Genomic DNA, 14,072 nt, shown 5'->3' with positions numbered 1-14,072 from the left:
TGCGTGAGGATGGTTTTTGCATTTGATTGCAATTCTGTGCTTTACCACATGATGTCACTAATTCCTGATCTCTCCTCAATCTTCTGAAGAGAGACGGACGCCTCAAACCTTAAATACTTAAATATTCACTCGTTTTCACACCAAGTGTTTCTTTATAAATCACAGTTCTTGTGTGAGATGTTGGGCACGCAGATTTCAGACCTGTTTTTATGCAAACGCACCCTTTATAAATAAGACCCCTGGGGTACTAAGACTTGTGTGGAATTCCTACTAAAATGTTTTCAGACATCCCAAGTTGCAAAAGTTGATTTCAGGGAGGTTACCCTCTGGTCTGTTGATTTTAGGAGGAGTATATCTCCCATACAATGAGGCTACAAAAAGGTAAAAACAGGGAAATATGGAATAAAGATCTGGGCAGCAAGTGATGCCAGGAGCAGCTATTGCCTGAAATATGCAGGTATACATGGGAAAACCCATGTGAGCTCTGTGCCCATAGAGAAAACAAAACAAGCCTGAGGTGCTGCAAATATGATGCCTATGTTTGCAAGGCCCACTCTGACCTGAGTGTCACATGCCACTCATGTGCATGAATTCACATGCGCACACACACACACACACACACACACACACACACACCCCTTCATGTTGAGTTTTGTCTTTTGTTTTCAATGTATTATTTTTAACGTTCATTTTGTAATACATTTTCAGTGCCTATTTTCCCAGTGTGTATTTTCACTGCAGTTATATTTTGTATAATTCTATAAATTCAGGTTAAACACAGCTTTGAGACATTGTTCACAGCTAATGTTGTATAAAAATTTGGTGGTAAAAAATGGTTTCTAGGCTAATTTAAGAGCAGTTAAAACTGACCGGTCAAATTTGACCAGGAACACTAAAGTTAGGGGCAGGAGGTGAACACGACAGGAGGGTTAAACATTTATTTGGTATATTTAATTTATTTTCTGAAGTACAATACAGTGCGAGAAATTGATTGTTGAATGAAATGCAATGTATTTAAATAATAATATAATAAATGTAATGCCGCTTTTATTTACTGATGTAAACAGAGCATCACTACTTCATCAGTTTATAAAGTAGCTTGATTACTTTACTTCTCTTAAAAAAATGATTAAATCTAATAACTAACACTCAGTAGCCCCCCCCCCCTGCCCGTCTCTCTCTCTCTCTCTCTCTCTCTGCACATGTGCGTGTGAGCGTGAGCGGTGGAGCAGATCGGAGCTGAGAGCAGCGTGCGCGAGTTCTTGGCGTTTTGCCAGGTTTCTCGTGTGTGTGTGTGTTTTAAAGTTTTTTTCTGGAGTGTGTGAGCGAGTAACTGTGTGGGTAAGTGACTGTGTGACTGTGTGAGTGTGTGAGGGTGCAGTTTGGGAGTGTGTGGGGTGTGTGGGGTGTGCGGGCAGCCTGCTGGCGGCGGTTAGCCGATTAGCATGGCTGCTCCGAGCGCCCGGCTGTGTGAGAGCCTGACTCGCCGGCACGGTGTGAAGGTGGAGTGCAGGAATGTGAGTGTGGAGGATGTGTGTCTCGCTGCCGGTTCTGTCGCGGGATACGAAAATCTTATTTCCGCGTCCCGAATGAACAGTGCAGTGGTTGTGTTCCTGAACTCAGTGGAGAAAGCGAATCAGCTGATTCAGAGTGGGATAGTTCTTGATGATAAGTTTACTCCAGTACTGCCCCTTAGCACCCCAGCTAAGAAGATTATTTTGTCTAAATAAAATAAAAAAAGATGAAGACATTTCCCTAGAGTTGTCCCGTTTTGGTAAACTTGTCTCCCCTATTAGACGAATCCCCCTGGGCTTTAAATCACCCCTGGTTAAACACATGGTGTCCCATAGGAGGTTTGTGTTTATGGTTTTGAAAGATAGTGCTGATGAGCTGGATCTGGTGTTAAAATTTAAGAAGGATGGCTTTGATTACCCTGTTTATGCTACTTCTGACACTAATATGAAGTGTTTTGGTTGTGGGTAGGTTGGACATCTTGTCCGTGCCTGCCCTGACAGGACTATTAAGGAGGCTGCTGGGGCTGAGGCCGGGAGAGCTGTGTGGCCGAGGCCTGCTGCAGCCGGGCCGGTGGTGGCTGTTCCCCCTGTGGCTGCTGCTGATTCGGTTGTGCAGGTTCAGGCTGCTGCGTCTGAGACTGTGGTGGTGGAGCCGGCTGCGGCCGACCCTGCTGTGACTAACACCACTGGGGCTGGGCCAACTGAAGGTGAGCCTCCATCAGTTGAGCTTGCTGGAGTGGATACAGATGTTGAGGATGAGTGTGGTGAACAGGAGCCTCCTAATGCTGAGGAACAGGACACAGAGGTAAGGGGTGACTCCAGCTGGAGTTGAGGTAGACATGGAGGAAGACTCTCTTTTTAAGGTTCCTCATAAAAGAAAGATGGAAGCTCAGGGGAAGGGGAATAAGCAGGCTAAAACAGAGGTCAGTACAGTGGGGACTGATGATTCTGAGAGTGATGGTTCTCTGTCTGATTCAGCCTCCATAGGCTCACTAGAAGAGAAAATTCCAGTACTGTACTCTGCTGATGTCTGCTGTTGTCAGCAACTAAAGGACAGAGAGGTGTGCTTGTTGAAGAGCGGTTTCCTGACAGTGCTCAGTTTATTCATGATGTAAAGTATTTTAAAAGGTGGGGCTTTTTTACTGAGTCAGAGATTCACAGACTGAATAAAATAATGACAAGACTCAAGAAGGCTATTCATGAACTTGACATTTAGATTGTTTACCCCTTTTGGGACTGGATTGGCGTTTGTTTTTAAGGTTTTATGTGTTTTTTACCTTTTAATGAGTGTTTTTAAAATTGCTACACTTAATATTAATGGAGCTAGGGACTCTGAGAAGAGAGCAACATTTTATGAGCTGGTAAAGCAGAAGCGTATTGACGTTGTTTTTATGCAGGAGACTCACAGCGATGCTAGCAATGCTGTTGAGTGGGCTAGAGAGTGGGTAGGGCTACCCATTTTAAGTCATAACACATCTTGTAGTGGTGGGGTTGGACTTCTCTTCTCGAAGAGTTTTGTTCCTCATTCATATACTGTAGATGAGGTTTTAAACGGGAGGCTTTTAAAGGTGCGTGCTTGTTTTGAAAATGATGTTTTTATTTTTATTTGTGTTTATGCTCCGACTGATAGAACGGAGAGGATGCTGTTTTTAAACACACTAAGCACTGTACTAGTATCCTGTAATCAGAGTGATCTTTTAATCCTGGGTGGGGATTTTAACTGCACAGCACATGACATGGATAGAAACCATGTCGAGCCACACACAGCTTCTCGTAAGGGTTTGTGTGAGTTGCTGGAGGCCCATGATATTTGTGATGTTTGGAGAAACTTTCACAATGATCAGAGGCAGTACACATGGGCCCATTCCAAAGATAATGCACTCTCACTAGCAAGACTGGATCGTTTTTATTGTTTTAATCATCAAATGTCGGTTTTTACGCAGTGTTTTATCTCGCCAGTTAGTTTTTCGGACCATTGTATGGTCCAGTGTACACTCACTAAGAATCATCTTAGGCCACAGAGTGCATACTGGCATTTTAATACTGCACTTTTAAATGATGCCAATTTTATTGAGTCTTTTACTTTTTATTGGGAGGTTTTTAAAGCACAGAAAGAGTCTTTTACCTCAATTCAGCAGTGGTGGGACGTAGCCAAGGTACAAATTAAGATATTTTGTCAACAGTACACTCTTCATGTCACTAAGGACATAACCAGATCTCTGGAGATCGAAATTGTGGAACTTCAGAACTTAGCAGAGTCCACAGGAAATCAAGAGCATATTAAAGCTCTTAAAAGAAAACGATCTATCTTAGATGATCTGCTGGGCATTACAGCACAGGGGGCGCTGGTTTGATGACGTTTTCAGTGTGCAGCGGAGATGGATGCTCCTTCTAAATTTTTTTTTGGTCTTGAGCGTAGAAACGGACAGAAGCGGTTTATGCATGCTGTGCGAACAGCGTCAGGGGATGTCACATCTGATCCCACTGAAATTCGCAGGCAGACAGTGGGCTTCTTTTCGAAGCTGTATGAGAGCGAGTGGGTAGAGGCTCAAGAGGTGGAAGACAGTTTCTTCCAAAACCTGGCAAAGCTCACCCCACAGTCCGCTGCACTTTTTTAAGGCCTTCTGGTCAGTGCTGGGTAAAGACTTGTTGGAGGTTCTCCAAAGGAGTGCACAGGAAGGCAGGCTCCCCATGAGCTGCCGCAGAGCTGTCCTGACCCTGTTACCGAAAAAGGGAGACCTAACAGAACAAAAAAACTGGCACCCTGTCTCACTGCTGTGTACGGATTGTAAGCTGCTATCAAAAGCGTTAGCCTCAAGACTGGGGAAGGTGATGGAGCAGGTCGTACACCTTGACCAGACGTACTGTGTGCCTGGCCGGTCAATCTTTGATAATGTATATTTAATTCGGGATGTTTTGGACGTCTCCAGGCTATTGGATTTGAAGACTGGTCTTATTTTTTTGGATCAGGAAAAGGCTTTTGACCGGGTTGAACACGAGTATTTGTGGAAAGTTCTGGAGAACTTTGGGTTCAACCCTGGTTTCATAGTCATGATCAAGGTTCTGTACAGTGAAATCGAGAGTGTACTTAAGGTCAACGGTGGCTTATGTGCTCCTTTTAAAGTTTACAGAGGTATCCGGAAGGGATGTTCGTTAAGTGGCATGCTTTATTCATTAGCTATTGAACCTCTGATGTGCAATCTAAGGGAAAAGATTACTGGTCTGTGTGTACCGCAATGTCCTACTCCTGTACGTGTCTTAGCTTATGCAGATGATTTAGCAGTACTTGTTAATACTCAGTCTGATGTTGTTTTTTTAACTGAACTTTTACATGATTTTAATGTTTTATTGTCTGCAAAAGTAAATTGGAACAAGTCTGAAGCCGTACTAAGTGGGGATTGGGCTGGTGATCAGCCTAAGTTGCCGGATGGGCTGCATTGGAGGACAGGTGGTTTTAAATACCTTGGGGTTTATTTGGGGGACAGCAGTACTACTAAGAATAACTGGGTTGATGTGGTTGAGAAGGTGAAGGGGCGTCTTAGTAGGTGGAAATGGCTGGTCCCCCAGATGTCCTATCGTGGTCGGGTATTGGTTATTAATAACCTTGCTGCGTCCTCCCTGTGGCACAAACTGGCTTGTGTGGACCCTCCACCTGGGCTGCTGGCCAACCTTCAGGCACTACTGGTGGACTTTTTTTTGGGATCAGCTGCACTGGATTCCGCAGGGAGTCCTACATCTGCCCAAGGAGGAAGGTGGGCAAGGACTTGTCCACCTGGCCAGCAGAACTGCAGCGTTTCGTCTCCAGTTTGTGCAGAGACTTCTCACTGGACCTAAAGAACTGGTATGGAGGGAAGTGTCCAACAGGATTTTACACACAGTAGGAGGTTTGGAGCTGGACAGAGGTTTGTTTTTAATGAGCACCCAATCACTGGATTTTTCTGGGTTGCCTGTTTTTTATCGTGGACTTTTTAAGATTTGGACTTTTTTTAACATACAGAGGCAAGGGTTTACATCTTTACGTTGGTTGCTGGAGGAACCCCTCGTGCATGGGGCTCGACTGGACATCACAAGTTCGTGTACCCCTGCACTGACAAGGGTTCTGGTTTCCTCAGGAGTCATTACACTGGGTCGGCTGGTGGATATTGCTGGACCTGACCTAGCCTCCTCAGTGGATTTAGCGGCACGTTTAGGGGTGAGGTCGGTAGGGGGTGTGGTTTCTCAGCTCCTGCATCGCTGGAGATCAGCGCTCAGTCCAGAGGAGTGCATTCAAGTGAGGGACTACAGTTCAGGGGTGATCAGCCCCGCAGAGGATGACCCTTTTCCGGAGATCCCCATCACCCCAGCCCTGCAGGACTGTCGCGGCCCCCTGCTGCGGTGTAGGGGCGATTCCAGCTTGAACTTTAACACAGTGTCCGGAAAACGGCTGTACAGGGCCTGTGTTAAGGTGCTAAACAAGAAAAAACTGGACAATAGGGTGGACACACCTTGGCGTGATGTTTTTAAATTGGGTGATGAGGTGCAGCCAGAGTGGAGAGCTTTGTACAAGCCGCCGTTGACCAAGAGGGTCGCTGACATACAGTGGAGAGTTTTACAGGGTATTATCGCTGTAAATGCTTTTATTTCTGTTTTAAACCCTGATGTTTTACCTGACTGCCCCTTCTGCTCCCAAAGGGAAACAGTGTTTTAGGCTGCGTCCCTTGTTTGATGTTTTGAAGCATGTTTTTATGTCTTTTAATGAGGTTTTTACTCTTCAGACTTTTATCCTTGGTTTTAAGTACATCAGGAGAGAGAGATTCAAATGCACATTGCTTAATTTTATTCTGGGTCAGGCTAAGATGGCAATATATATCAGCCGTAAGAACAAGGTAGCACAGGATGTAGACTGTGAAGTGACCAGGATTTTCTCTCGACTTGTGAAATCAAGGGTTCTAATTGGTTTTATTTATTATCGCTGTATGAACAATCTACAGTACTTTAAGGAAGTCTGGTGTTTTGGGGAGGCGGTTTGTTCAGTAATAGATAATGAGCTGGGCTTTGCTTTGGAGTTTCGCTGATTTACATGCTTTTAATTATGAAGACTTTTCTGTTCCTTCATTTATATTAATTTTTTGTTTGATCATGTGAATTGATGTGTTTTCTGAGATCTCTCACAGATTGAACTGTTTAAAATAAAGGGCCGTTAAAAGTCAAAAGTCTCTCTCTCTCTCTCTCTCTCTCTCTCTCTCTCTCTCTTTCTCTCTCTCTCTGTGCGGATGTGCGGGTGAGGAGGTGTGTGAGCGGGTGAGGAGTGTGTGAGTGAGTGGTTGCCGGCTGAGTGAGTTTCTATCTTTTTCTATTATTCTTCTCTTTAGTTAGTAAACTGTGTAAGTGTGTAAGCAGTAGGGAGAGAGTTGATCTGCGCGAGTCGCGCGCGCACAGCGCGTGTAGCGTGGGAAACGCCGGTTGCTGCGGCTGCCGGTGGTTTGCCGGTCACCATGGCGGCGGCGGAGAAAGTTCGGTTTGAGCAGCTGTCCCGCAGGCACGGTATTAAGATCGCTCCTGCGGTTCGGTGCTCAGTAGAAGAATGTGTTCTGGCTGTTGGAGAGGCAACGGGATTCTCAAGTATCCTGTCTGCCTCCAGAATGAACAGTGCTGTAGTGATCTTCCTGGACAGCATTGATAAAGCTAATGCTATGGTCCAATCAAGTGTAGTTATTCAGGGAACTTTAACACCTGTAGTGCCCCTTATAAGACCAGCCAAGAAAATAACACTGTCTAATGTCCCACCTTTCATCAGAGATGAAGTATTAATTGCAGAATTAAGCCGTTTTGGTCAGGTTATGTCTGGAATGAGAAAAATTCACCTTGGTACCAAATCACCACTACTGAAACATGTTGTCTGCTTCAGACGCCAAGTCCTAATGGTTTTAAAAAATGGAACTGATGAACTGAACGTAACTTTTAAATTTAAGATTGATGGTTTTGAGTATGTAGTGTTTGCTACATCAGACATGATGAAGTGTTTTGGGTGTGGACAGGAGGGGCACCTAAGGCGTTCTTGTCCTTCTGAGCTGGGTGAGGGCACTTCGCGGGCTTCGGATTCTGCACCAGTGAGTGGTGTAGTGGGCGGCGCGGCTGGTTCAGATTCTGAGCATGGGCCTGATCCTGATGTAGTAGTGGAGACTGAGGCTGAAGCAGGGCCTAATGCAGTGGGGGATAGTGAGACAGTTTTTAGGGCTGATGAGTTAGGAGCAACTGCTGTAGTATCAGATACTCAGGCTGGGGAAGCAGCTGAGTCTGTTACAGAGGACAGATCTGAAAGCAGTTCTGCTGTTACTGTGGGGCACAGAAGGCAGAGTTGTACTGAAGTTGGGACAGTGGTGGATGCTGTTGCAGCTGCTGAGCTGATTTTGGAGGGGGAGGGTATGGAGATGGACTCTGTGGCTGATGAGTCTGTCTTGAGGGTGCCATCTGGTAAAAGAAAAATGAAACGGGCAAAGGCTAGTGGGAAGAAAGGGAAGGCACAGAACGAGAAACACAGAGAGAACCCTGGTTCTGGCTCCGGCACTCTTGATGATTCTGACAGTGATCCTCCAGGTGTTAAAAGCCAGCGGAGTAGAAGGAGTGCATATGCTTTTGATAAGATACGGTCCTTTCTTCACAAAACCAAAAATATGAAGGGTGTTGTGGTTGAAGAACACTTCCCTGATCGTAAACTTTTTATTGACTCTGTCCAAACCTTCTTGAGAAATGAAGGAGATGATCAGTTCACTCCACAAGAAGTATACAGACTAAAGAAAATTGTTTTGAGACTGAAATTGGAATTAAAAAATGAAGATGGTTTTGAAACCTCATAGTCTAGTTCTGCTTCTCGTTCTACTATTGTGTTTATTCTTTCTACTTTTTATGAGTAGGGCAAGGGTGGGCTCTTTAAATCTGAATGGGGCACGGGACATTCGGAAGAGGGCACTGCTGTATGAGCTCATGAAGCAGAAAGGTGAGGAGAGGCCGCTAGGTGTGCAGGAGCTCTATGCTGCTTTGGGGAGCATGGAGGGTGGGACTGCCCCTGGTATAGACGGTCTTCCAGTAGAGTTTTATAAGACCTTTTGGTCTGAGCTGGGTGCTGAACTGCTTGCTGTTTTAAATGAGAGTTTGGCTGATGGTTCCCTGCCATTGAGCTGCAGGAGGGCTGTCATCACCCTGCTGCCCAAGAAGGGCAACCTGCAGGATATTAAGAATTGGAGGCCAGTCAGTCTTTTGTGTACAGATCTGAAGATCCTCTCTAAAACCCTGGCTACCAGACTGAGAGAAGTGATGGGGCAGGTCATTCACCAGGATCAGACCTACTGTGTCCCTGGCAGGTCCATTAGGGATAATATTTGCCTAATTAGAGACATTTTGGAAATCTCTAAGACTCAGGGACTTGATTTTGGGCTCATTTCTATTGATCAAGAGAAGGCCTTTGATAGAGTTGAGCACCAATATCTATGGCACACTCTGGAGACTTTTGGTTTTGGGCCATATTTTATTAAAATGATTAAAGTACTGTACCAGGACATTGAAAGTGTGCTGAAAATTAATGGCGGGCTGAGCGCTCCATTCAAGGCTCTTCAGGGCATAAGGCAGGGCTGTGGATTGTCTGGTATGCTCTATTCCATTGCCATTGAGCCACTGCTAAATTAGCTTTGCTTTAAGATTGAGGGCATCAAGTTGGGACTTGAGCATCCTATTCATCACCGTTTATCATCTTATGCGGATGATGCAATATTTATGGTGAAGGGGCAGGCTGATATTGATAGTTTAATTTCTGTTGTTAATGATTTTGGGGTTTTATCATCAGCTAAGGTGAATTGGGGTAAGAGCGAGGCTTTAGCAGTGGGGCAGTGGGCTGGAGGGTTGCCTCGGCTGCCACCTGAAATGTCTTGGAAAAGAGGGGGAATAAGGTACCTTGGGGTTTTCCTTGGGGATGAAGCCACACAGCAGAAAAATTGGGATGGAGTGTGTGAAAACATGAAAGGCCGTTTAGCGAGATGGAAATGGATACATGGACAGATGTCTTTCAGGGGGAGAGTGCTTGTTATTAATAACCTGGTTGCATCAGTGCTGTGGCATAGACTCTCGTGTTTGGACCCTCCTATAGGCCTGCTATCTCGGCTGCAAGCGATTTTAGTGGACTTTTTTTGGGACCGTTTGCACTGGGTCCCACAAGGTGTGCTCTTCCTACCCAGGGAGGAAGGGGGACAAGGTCTAGTGCATCTTGCAAGCAGACTTGCTGCTTTTCGTCTGCAATTTATTCAGAAGTTTCTGACGAGTTCTGTGGACTTAGTGTGGAAAGAGGTGGCAAACACCATTCTACGCACTGTTGATGGACTGGGTCTGGACATGGCTCTTTTTCTTATGGATTATAAACAGTTGCGTTTATATGGATTACCTATTTTCTATCGTGGACTTTTTAAAGTGTGGGGACATTTTAAGATTCAAAGACTGGAGAATGACTCGCTCCATTGGCTGCTTGAGGAGCCCTTGATTAGAGGAGCTCGTCTAGATGTTTCGGGTGACGGTGCCATGGGTCTCAGTCGGATGCTCTGTGCTTCGAGGATGGTAAAACTGCAGGACTTGGTGGATTTTGTTGGACCGGACTTGGCTGATGTCCAGGCTGTGGCATCTGTGCTAGGGCATAGATCCATTCGTCACACCAGGATGATTGTGGATGCATGGAAGGACAGACTCTCCCTAGAAGAACTTTCCTTACTACGTGATTATGGAAATGGGACTGTCATGCCTAACATAGTAGATCCTTTCCCTAAGACTGCTCTTACACCAGTTATGGACAGTACATCAGGTCCATTGTTGGAGCTTTCTGGCCTCCAAGACTTGGACAGTGTGGAGGGACAAGCTGGGGGTGGAGATGGACAGGCGGCCTGTCTGGAGAGTACTGTATAAGCCACCACTCAAAAAAAGATCTGGTGATCTCCAATGGAGAATATTACATGGAGTTTTAGCTGTTAATGCTTTTGTTTCCATCATTAATCCAGAAGTACGTGATATGTGTGTGTTTTGTGGGCTCAGAGAGACTATCTTTCACTGTTTTTTAGAATGCTCGAGGCTCGGCTCCCTCTTTACCACACTGAGATTTCTATTCCTGAAATTTGGGGTGTGTTTCACTTCTGGCGTGTGTTTATCTTTGGTGCTGGTTACAATCAAAAGCAACGTCTAAAATGGCAATTGCTGAATTTTATAGTTGGTGAAGCAAAACTGGCAATTTATACTTCCAGAAGGAATAAAATTGAACACAGGTCAGGTCAAGAGGCTTTACCTTTGTTTATGGCTTTGGTGAAGTCTAGGATCATTTTTGAGTTTGGGTTCTACAGAGCCATGAACAATGTTGAAGTGTTTGAATTAGAGTGGTGCCTTGAGGGCATTCTCTGCAGGGTGGAGGAGGGGGAGTTGATTCTCGCCAGCCCCTGGAGTTGAATATGTATAGTGTTTTTTCATTAGAAGGGATTTTCCCTAATTGAACTTGCTCTGTTTGTATGCTTAGTTGAATAAAAGTGTCTGTTTTAAAATCAAAATCAAATCTCTTATTTGGTTGTTTCCTCTCCTAAACCCTACAATAAACTTTTACTCAGCACATTAAGATATCCTAATATAAAAAGCGTAAAAAATAATCTGAAATATTATAATAAAGTAAAATGGCTCTGTGCTGTTTGCTGGGCAGATCACTCTACATAATAATTTGTCTCTCTCCCAATAATACAGAAAAAACTACATTTAATAATTAATTTCAGAATATTATTAGATTACAGTTTTTTATAGTTGCTAACTTGCTTTTATAAAATCTGTATTCACATTATTAATACTGTAAATACGTTTAACACAACATCTGTCTGTTGTGGACTATACTGTTCATACAATTCATCTTTCTATCACACAATATACATTCAATTAACATGTTTTAAACATGATTACATTTTATTAATAAACAAGATTATCCACTCACACAATTCTGCATCTTTCTGATCGTATTTACAGTTGTTTAAATACAGCACACCAAAATTAATTACCTCATGTTCCAAATCTTAAATACAGTATATAACTACTGCTTCTGCAACAACAGCAGGTGTAAATCTATTATAACTAATACACGGTTTTCAATTTACAGATTATTCATGATAAATAAATGTCTAAATTAGGATCTTGGATCTTAGTATTAGACATAATGCTGTCAGTGACATGGACACATAAAAAAGAGGATTATTTGGACTGAGTGTGATCAGTGTAGCTATTGGAGCACAGAGAGAGAACATATGTCTGGATGAGGGGAAATTAATATTTAGTTAAACCAGAACAAGGGAGAGGAAGAGTTGGATCAGGATAAAAGAGAGGAATAAAAGTGTGAAAAGTATCTCTATTCATTACTCAGGTAGAAGTACAGATACTAGAGTTTAAAATACTTCTGTAGAAGCTAAAGTATCAACTTAAATATCAACTTTTACTCAAGTAAAATAGTAAAAGTACTGGTTTCAAAACTACAAAGTATAAAAGTAAAAGTAATGGAAGAGAAAAGCTTAGGCTGCACCACAGGAGTCTATAGTGCACTACTCCCCCCCCTCCCCAAAACACATTTATCTAAAAGCCATAATGACTATAATATTATATTAAAATGTTAATATTAATAAATTTGTGATGCACTAGGCTTCCTGTTTCAGCTGCATATATGATCATTGTAAATGAATGTATTTTAGTAGAATGTAAATATATTAAAGAAGATTAGTTGGACGTTTGTCTGGAGTTCTCTTGAGTCTCTGCACGGATCATCTTCATACTAGACTACATACGTCTGCTATGTTCTTGCTGGAGTGTGGGGGGGGCGTGACGTGTGCAGGTGTGATTGGTCGTGTATAAACCAATAGAGCGTCAGAATAGTATATGTTTACACTTCTCATCCAATCACAATCAGATTCACTCTATGTGAATAGAGAGATTTATCTGGATTGGGTTTTATTGAACGATGAGAAGCCGGAATGAAAACGAGCTGAAATGAAATAGGAGTAACGAGGCTGTTTATAAAATGTAAGGAGTAGAAAGTTCAGATAATTGTGTGAAAACATAAAGAGTAGAAGTAAAAAGTCGTCTTAATAATAATTACTCCAGTAAAGTACAGATAACCAACATTTCTACTTAAGTAACGTAATGAAGTATTTGTTCTTTATTATTTGACGCCTCTGAAGAGAGGGAGAGGAGTAAGAATGTGTGGTGCTGTTTAAAGAAGAGTTTTTGTAGAAAAGTATTTTTTGTATTTGTGTATTTTAATTTTTCACATTGGGACTAAGGCTAAGGACGTTTATAATATAACATTTTTAAAGAATTTGGCAACAATTTCTCATCTGTACCATTGTTTTTTACTGAATGACTGTCACAGACAATGTTTTGTTTACTTTATAGTTCTATATAATTGTCACACTTTGCAGTGCGGGTAGTAGAGTCCGCCAGGGTTGTGGGCCTCTTTTAAATTGGACTGCTAAAAATGTCCACTTCTACACATAAAAATTGACCAAACAACATAGCACCTTCAGTGCAAATGTGTGTTTATTGGTGCTTTTGATGGAAAAAATGAGTCCATTTGATGAAAAAATGAAGAGAAAAAAAAATATATAATAATTTAGAGAGGTTCAACAACACCACAAATTGTTTTTTTTCAAAACACTCTCTTAATCTTTACAGAAGCAGTGATCCACAATATCACTGTCTTTCTACTTATTTCCACTCTCTCAGCCATGGAAGACTGACTCCTTATATAGGCTTCCCCTAGTGGTTAATTTAAGAAGGACATACCATTTTAGAGTGGAGGGGGGGGGGGGGGGGGGGGCAAATATTTAAACAAATATTTCACAAATATATCTGCCACATTCAGATTTTAAAAAAGATGGGTACAGCATTAATACATCTTTCTAAACAGAGTTTTACAAAATCATATAACAAAAAAAATGTATAAAAACAAAAGTAGCTGAAAACTCTTTCCCCCTCTAGATAGGTCAAGCCACTTGGCCCACACTGGGCATGCTCCAACTTGTCCTGGGCCTATAAAAGACCAGGTTAAACCATTTTGTAATTCCTTTGTCTGCCAGAAACCACAACTGCTACCTAGTGATGGGTCTAATGACCCTGAAACCTCGACACATGCGCCGAGCTGTCAAGGCGAAACCCCGTGTCGGTGCGCGTATCAAGTTAAGGAAAACCACGTGACCGATACACTTCCTGTATCGTTTGGTAGCGATGGGTCTGACGACACTGGAACCTCAGCGCATGCACCGAGCAAACAAGGCGATCCCCTGTGTCAGACCGCGTATCATTTTAAGGAAAACCACGTGACCGATGCATTTCCTCGCGCAGTTGCTTGCAATGACTTTCTTAGTCCAGCAGATGTCGCCATTAAGTGATACAGCAACACAGTTTCAACACAGTGTCGATACAGTTTGGGAAATGTGCCATACACCCAATGAGGTTTCATCTGCCCATCACTACTGCTACCCCATGTAAGTATGAAAGATTATGTCCAAAGTATCTGTCTCTGCTTAG

The 14,072-nt window shown here is 43.1% G+C and overlaps 1 protein-coding gene across 3 annotated transcripts in view; it reads right to left on the bottom strand.

The window, feature by feature from the left end:
* LOC125780456 (selection and upkeep of intraepithelial T-cells protein 1-like) overlaps window positions 1–14,072 on the bottom strand; it is a 167,865-nt gene that overhangs the window by 31,856 nt on the left and 121,937 nt on the right. The gene's annotated exons all lie outside the window — the stretch shown is intronic.

Source organism: Astyanax mexicanus, chromosome 1 (assembly GCF_023375975.1).
Source record: "Astyanax mexicanus isolate ESR-SI-001 chromosome 1, AstMex3_surface, whole genome shotgun sequence".
In the NCBI taxonomy this organism is placed as follows: Eukaryota; Metazoa; Chordata; class Actinopteri; order Characiformes; family Acestrorhamphidae; genus Astyanax; species Astyanax mexicanus.
This window is presented reverse-complemented; position numbering and strand designations above follow the sequence as displayed.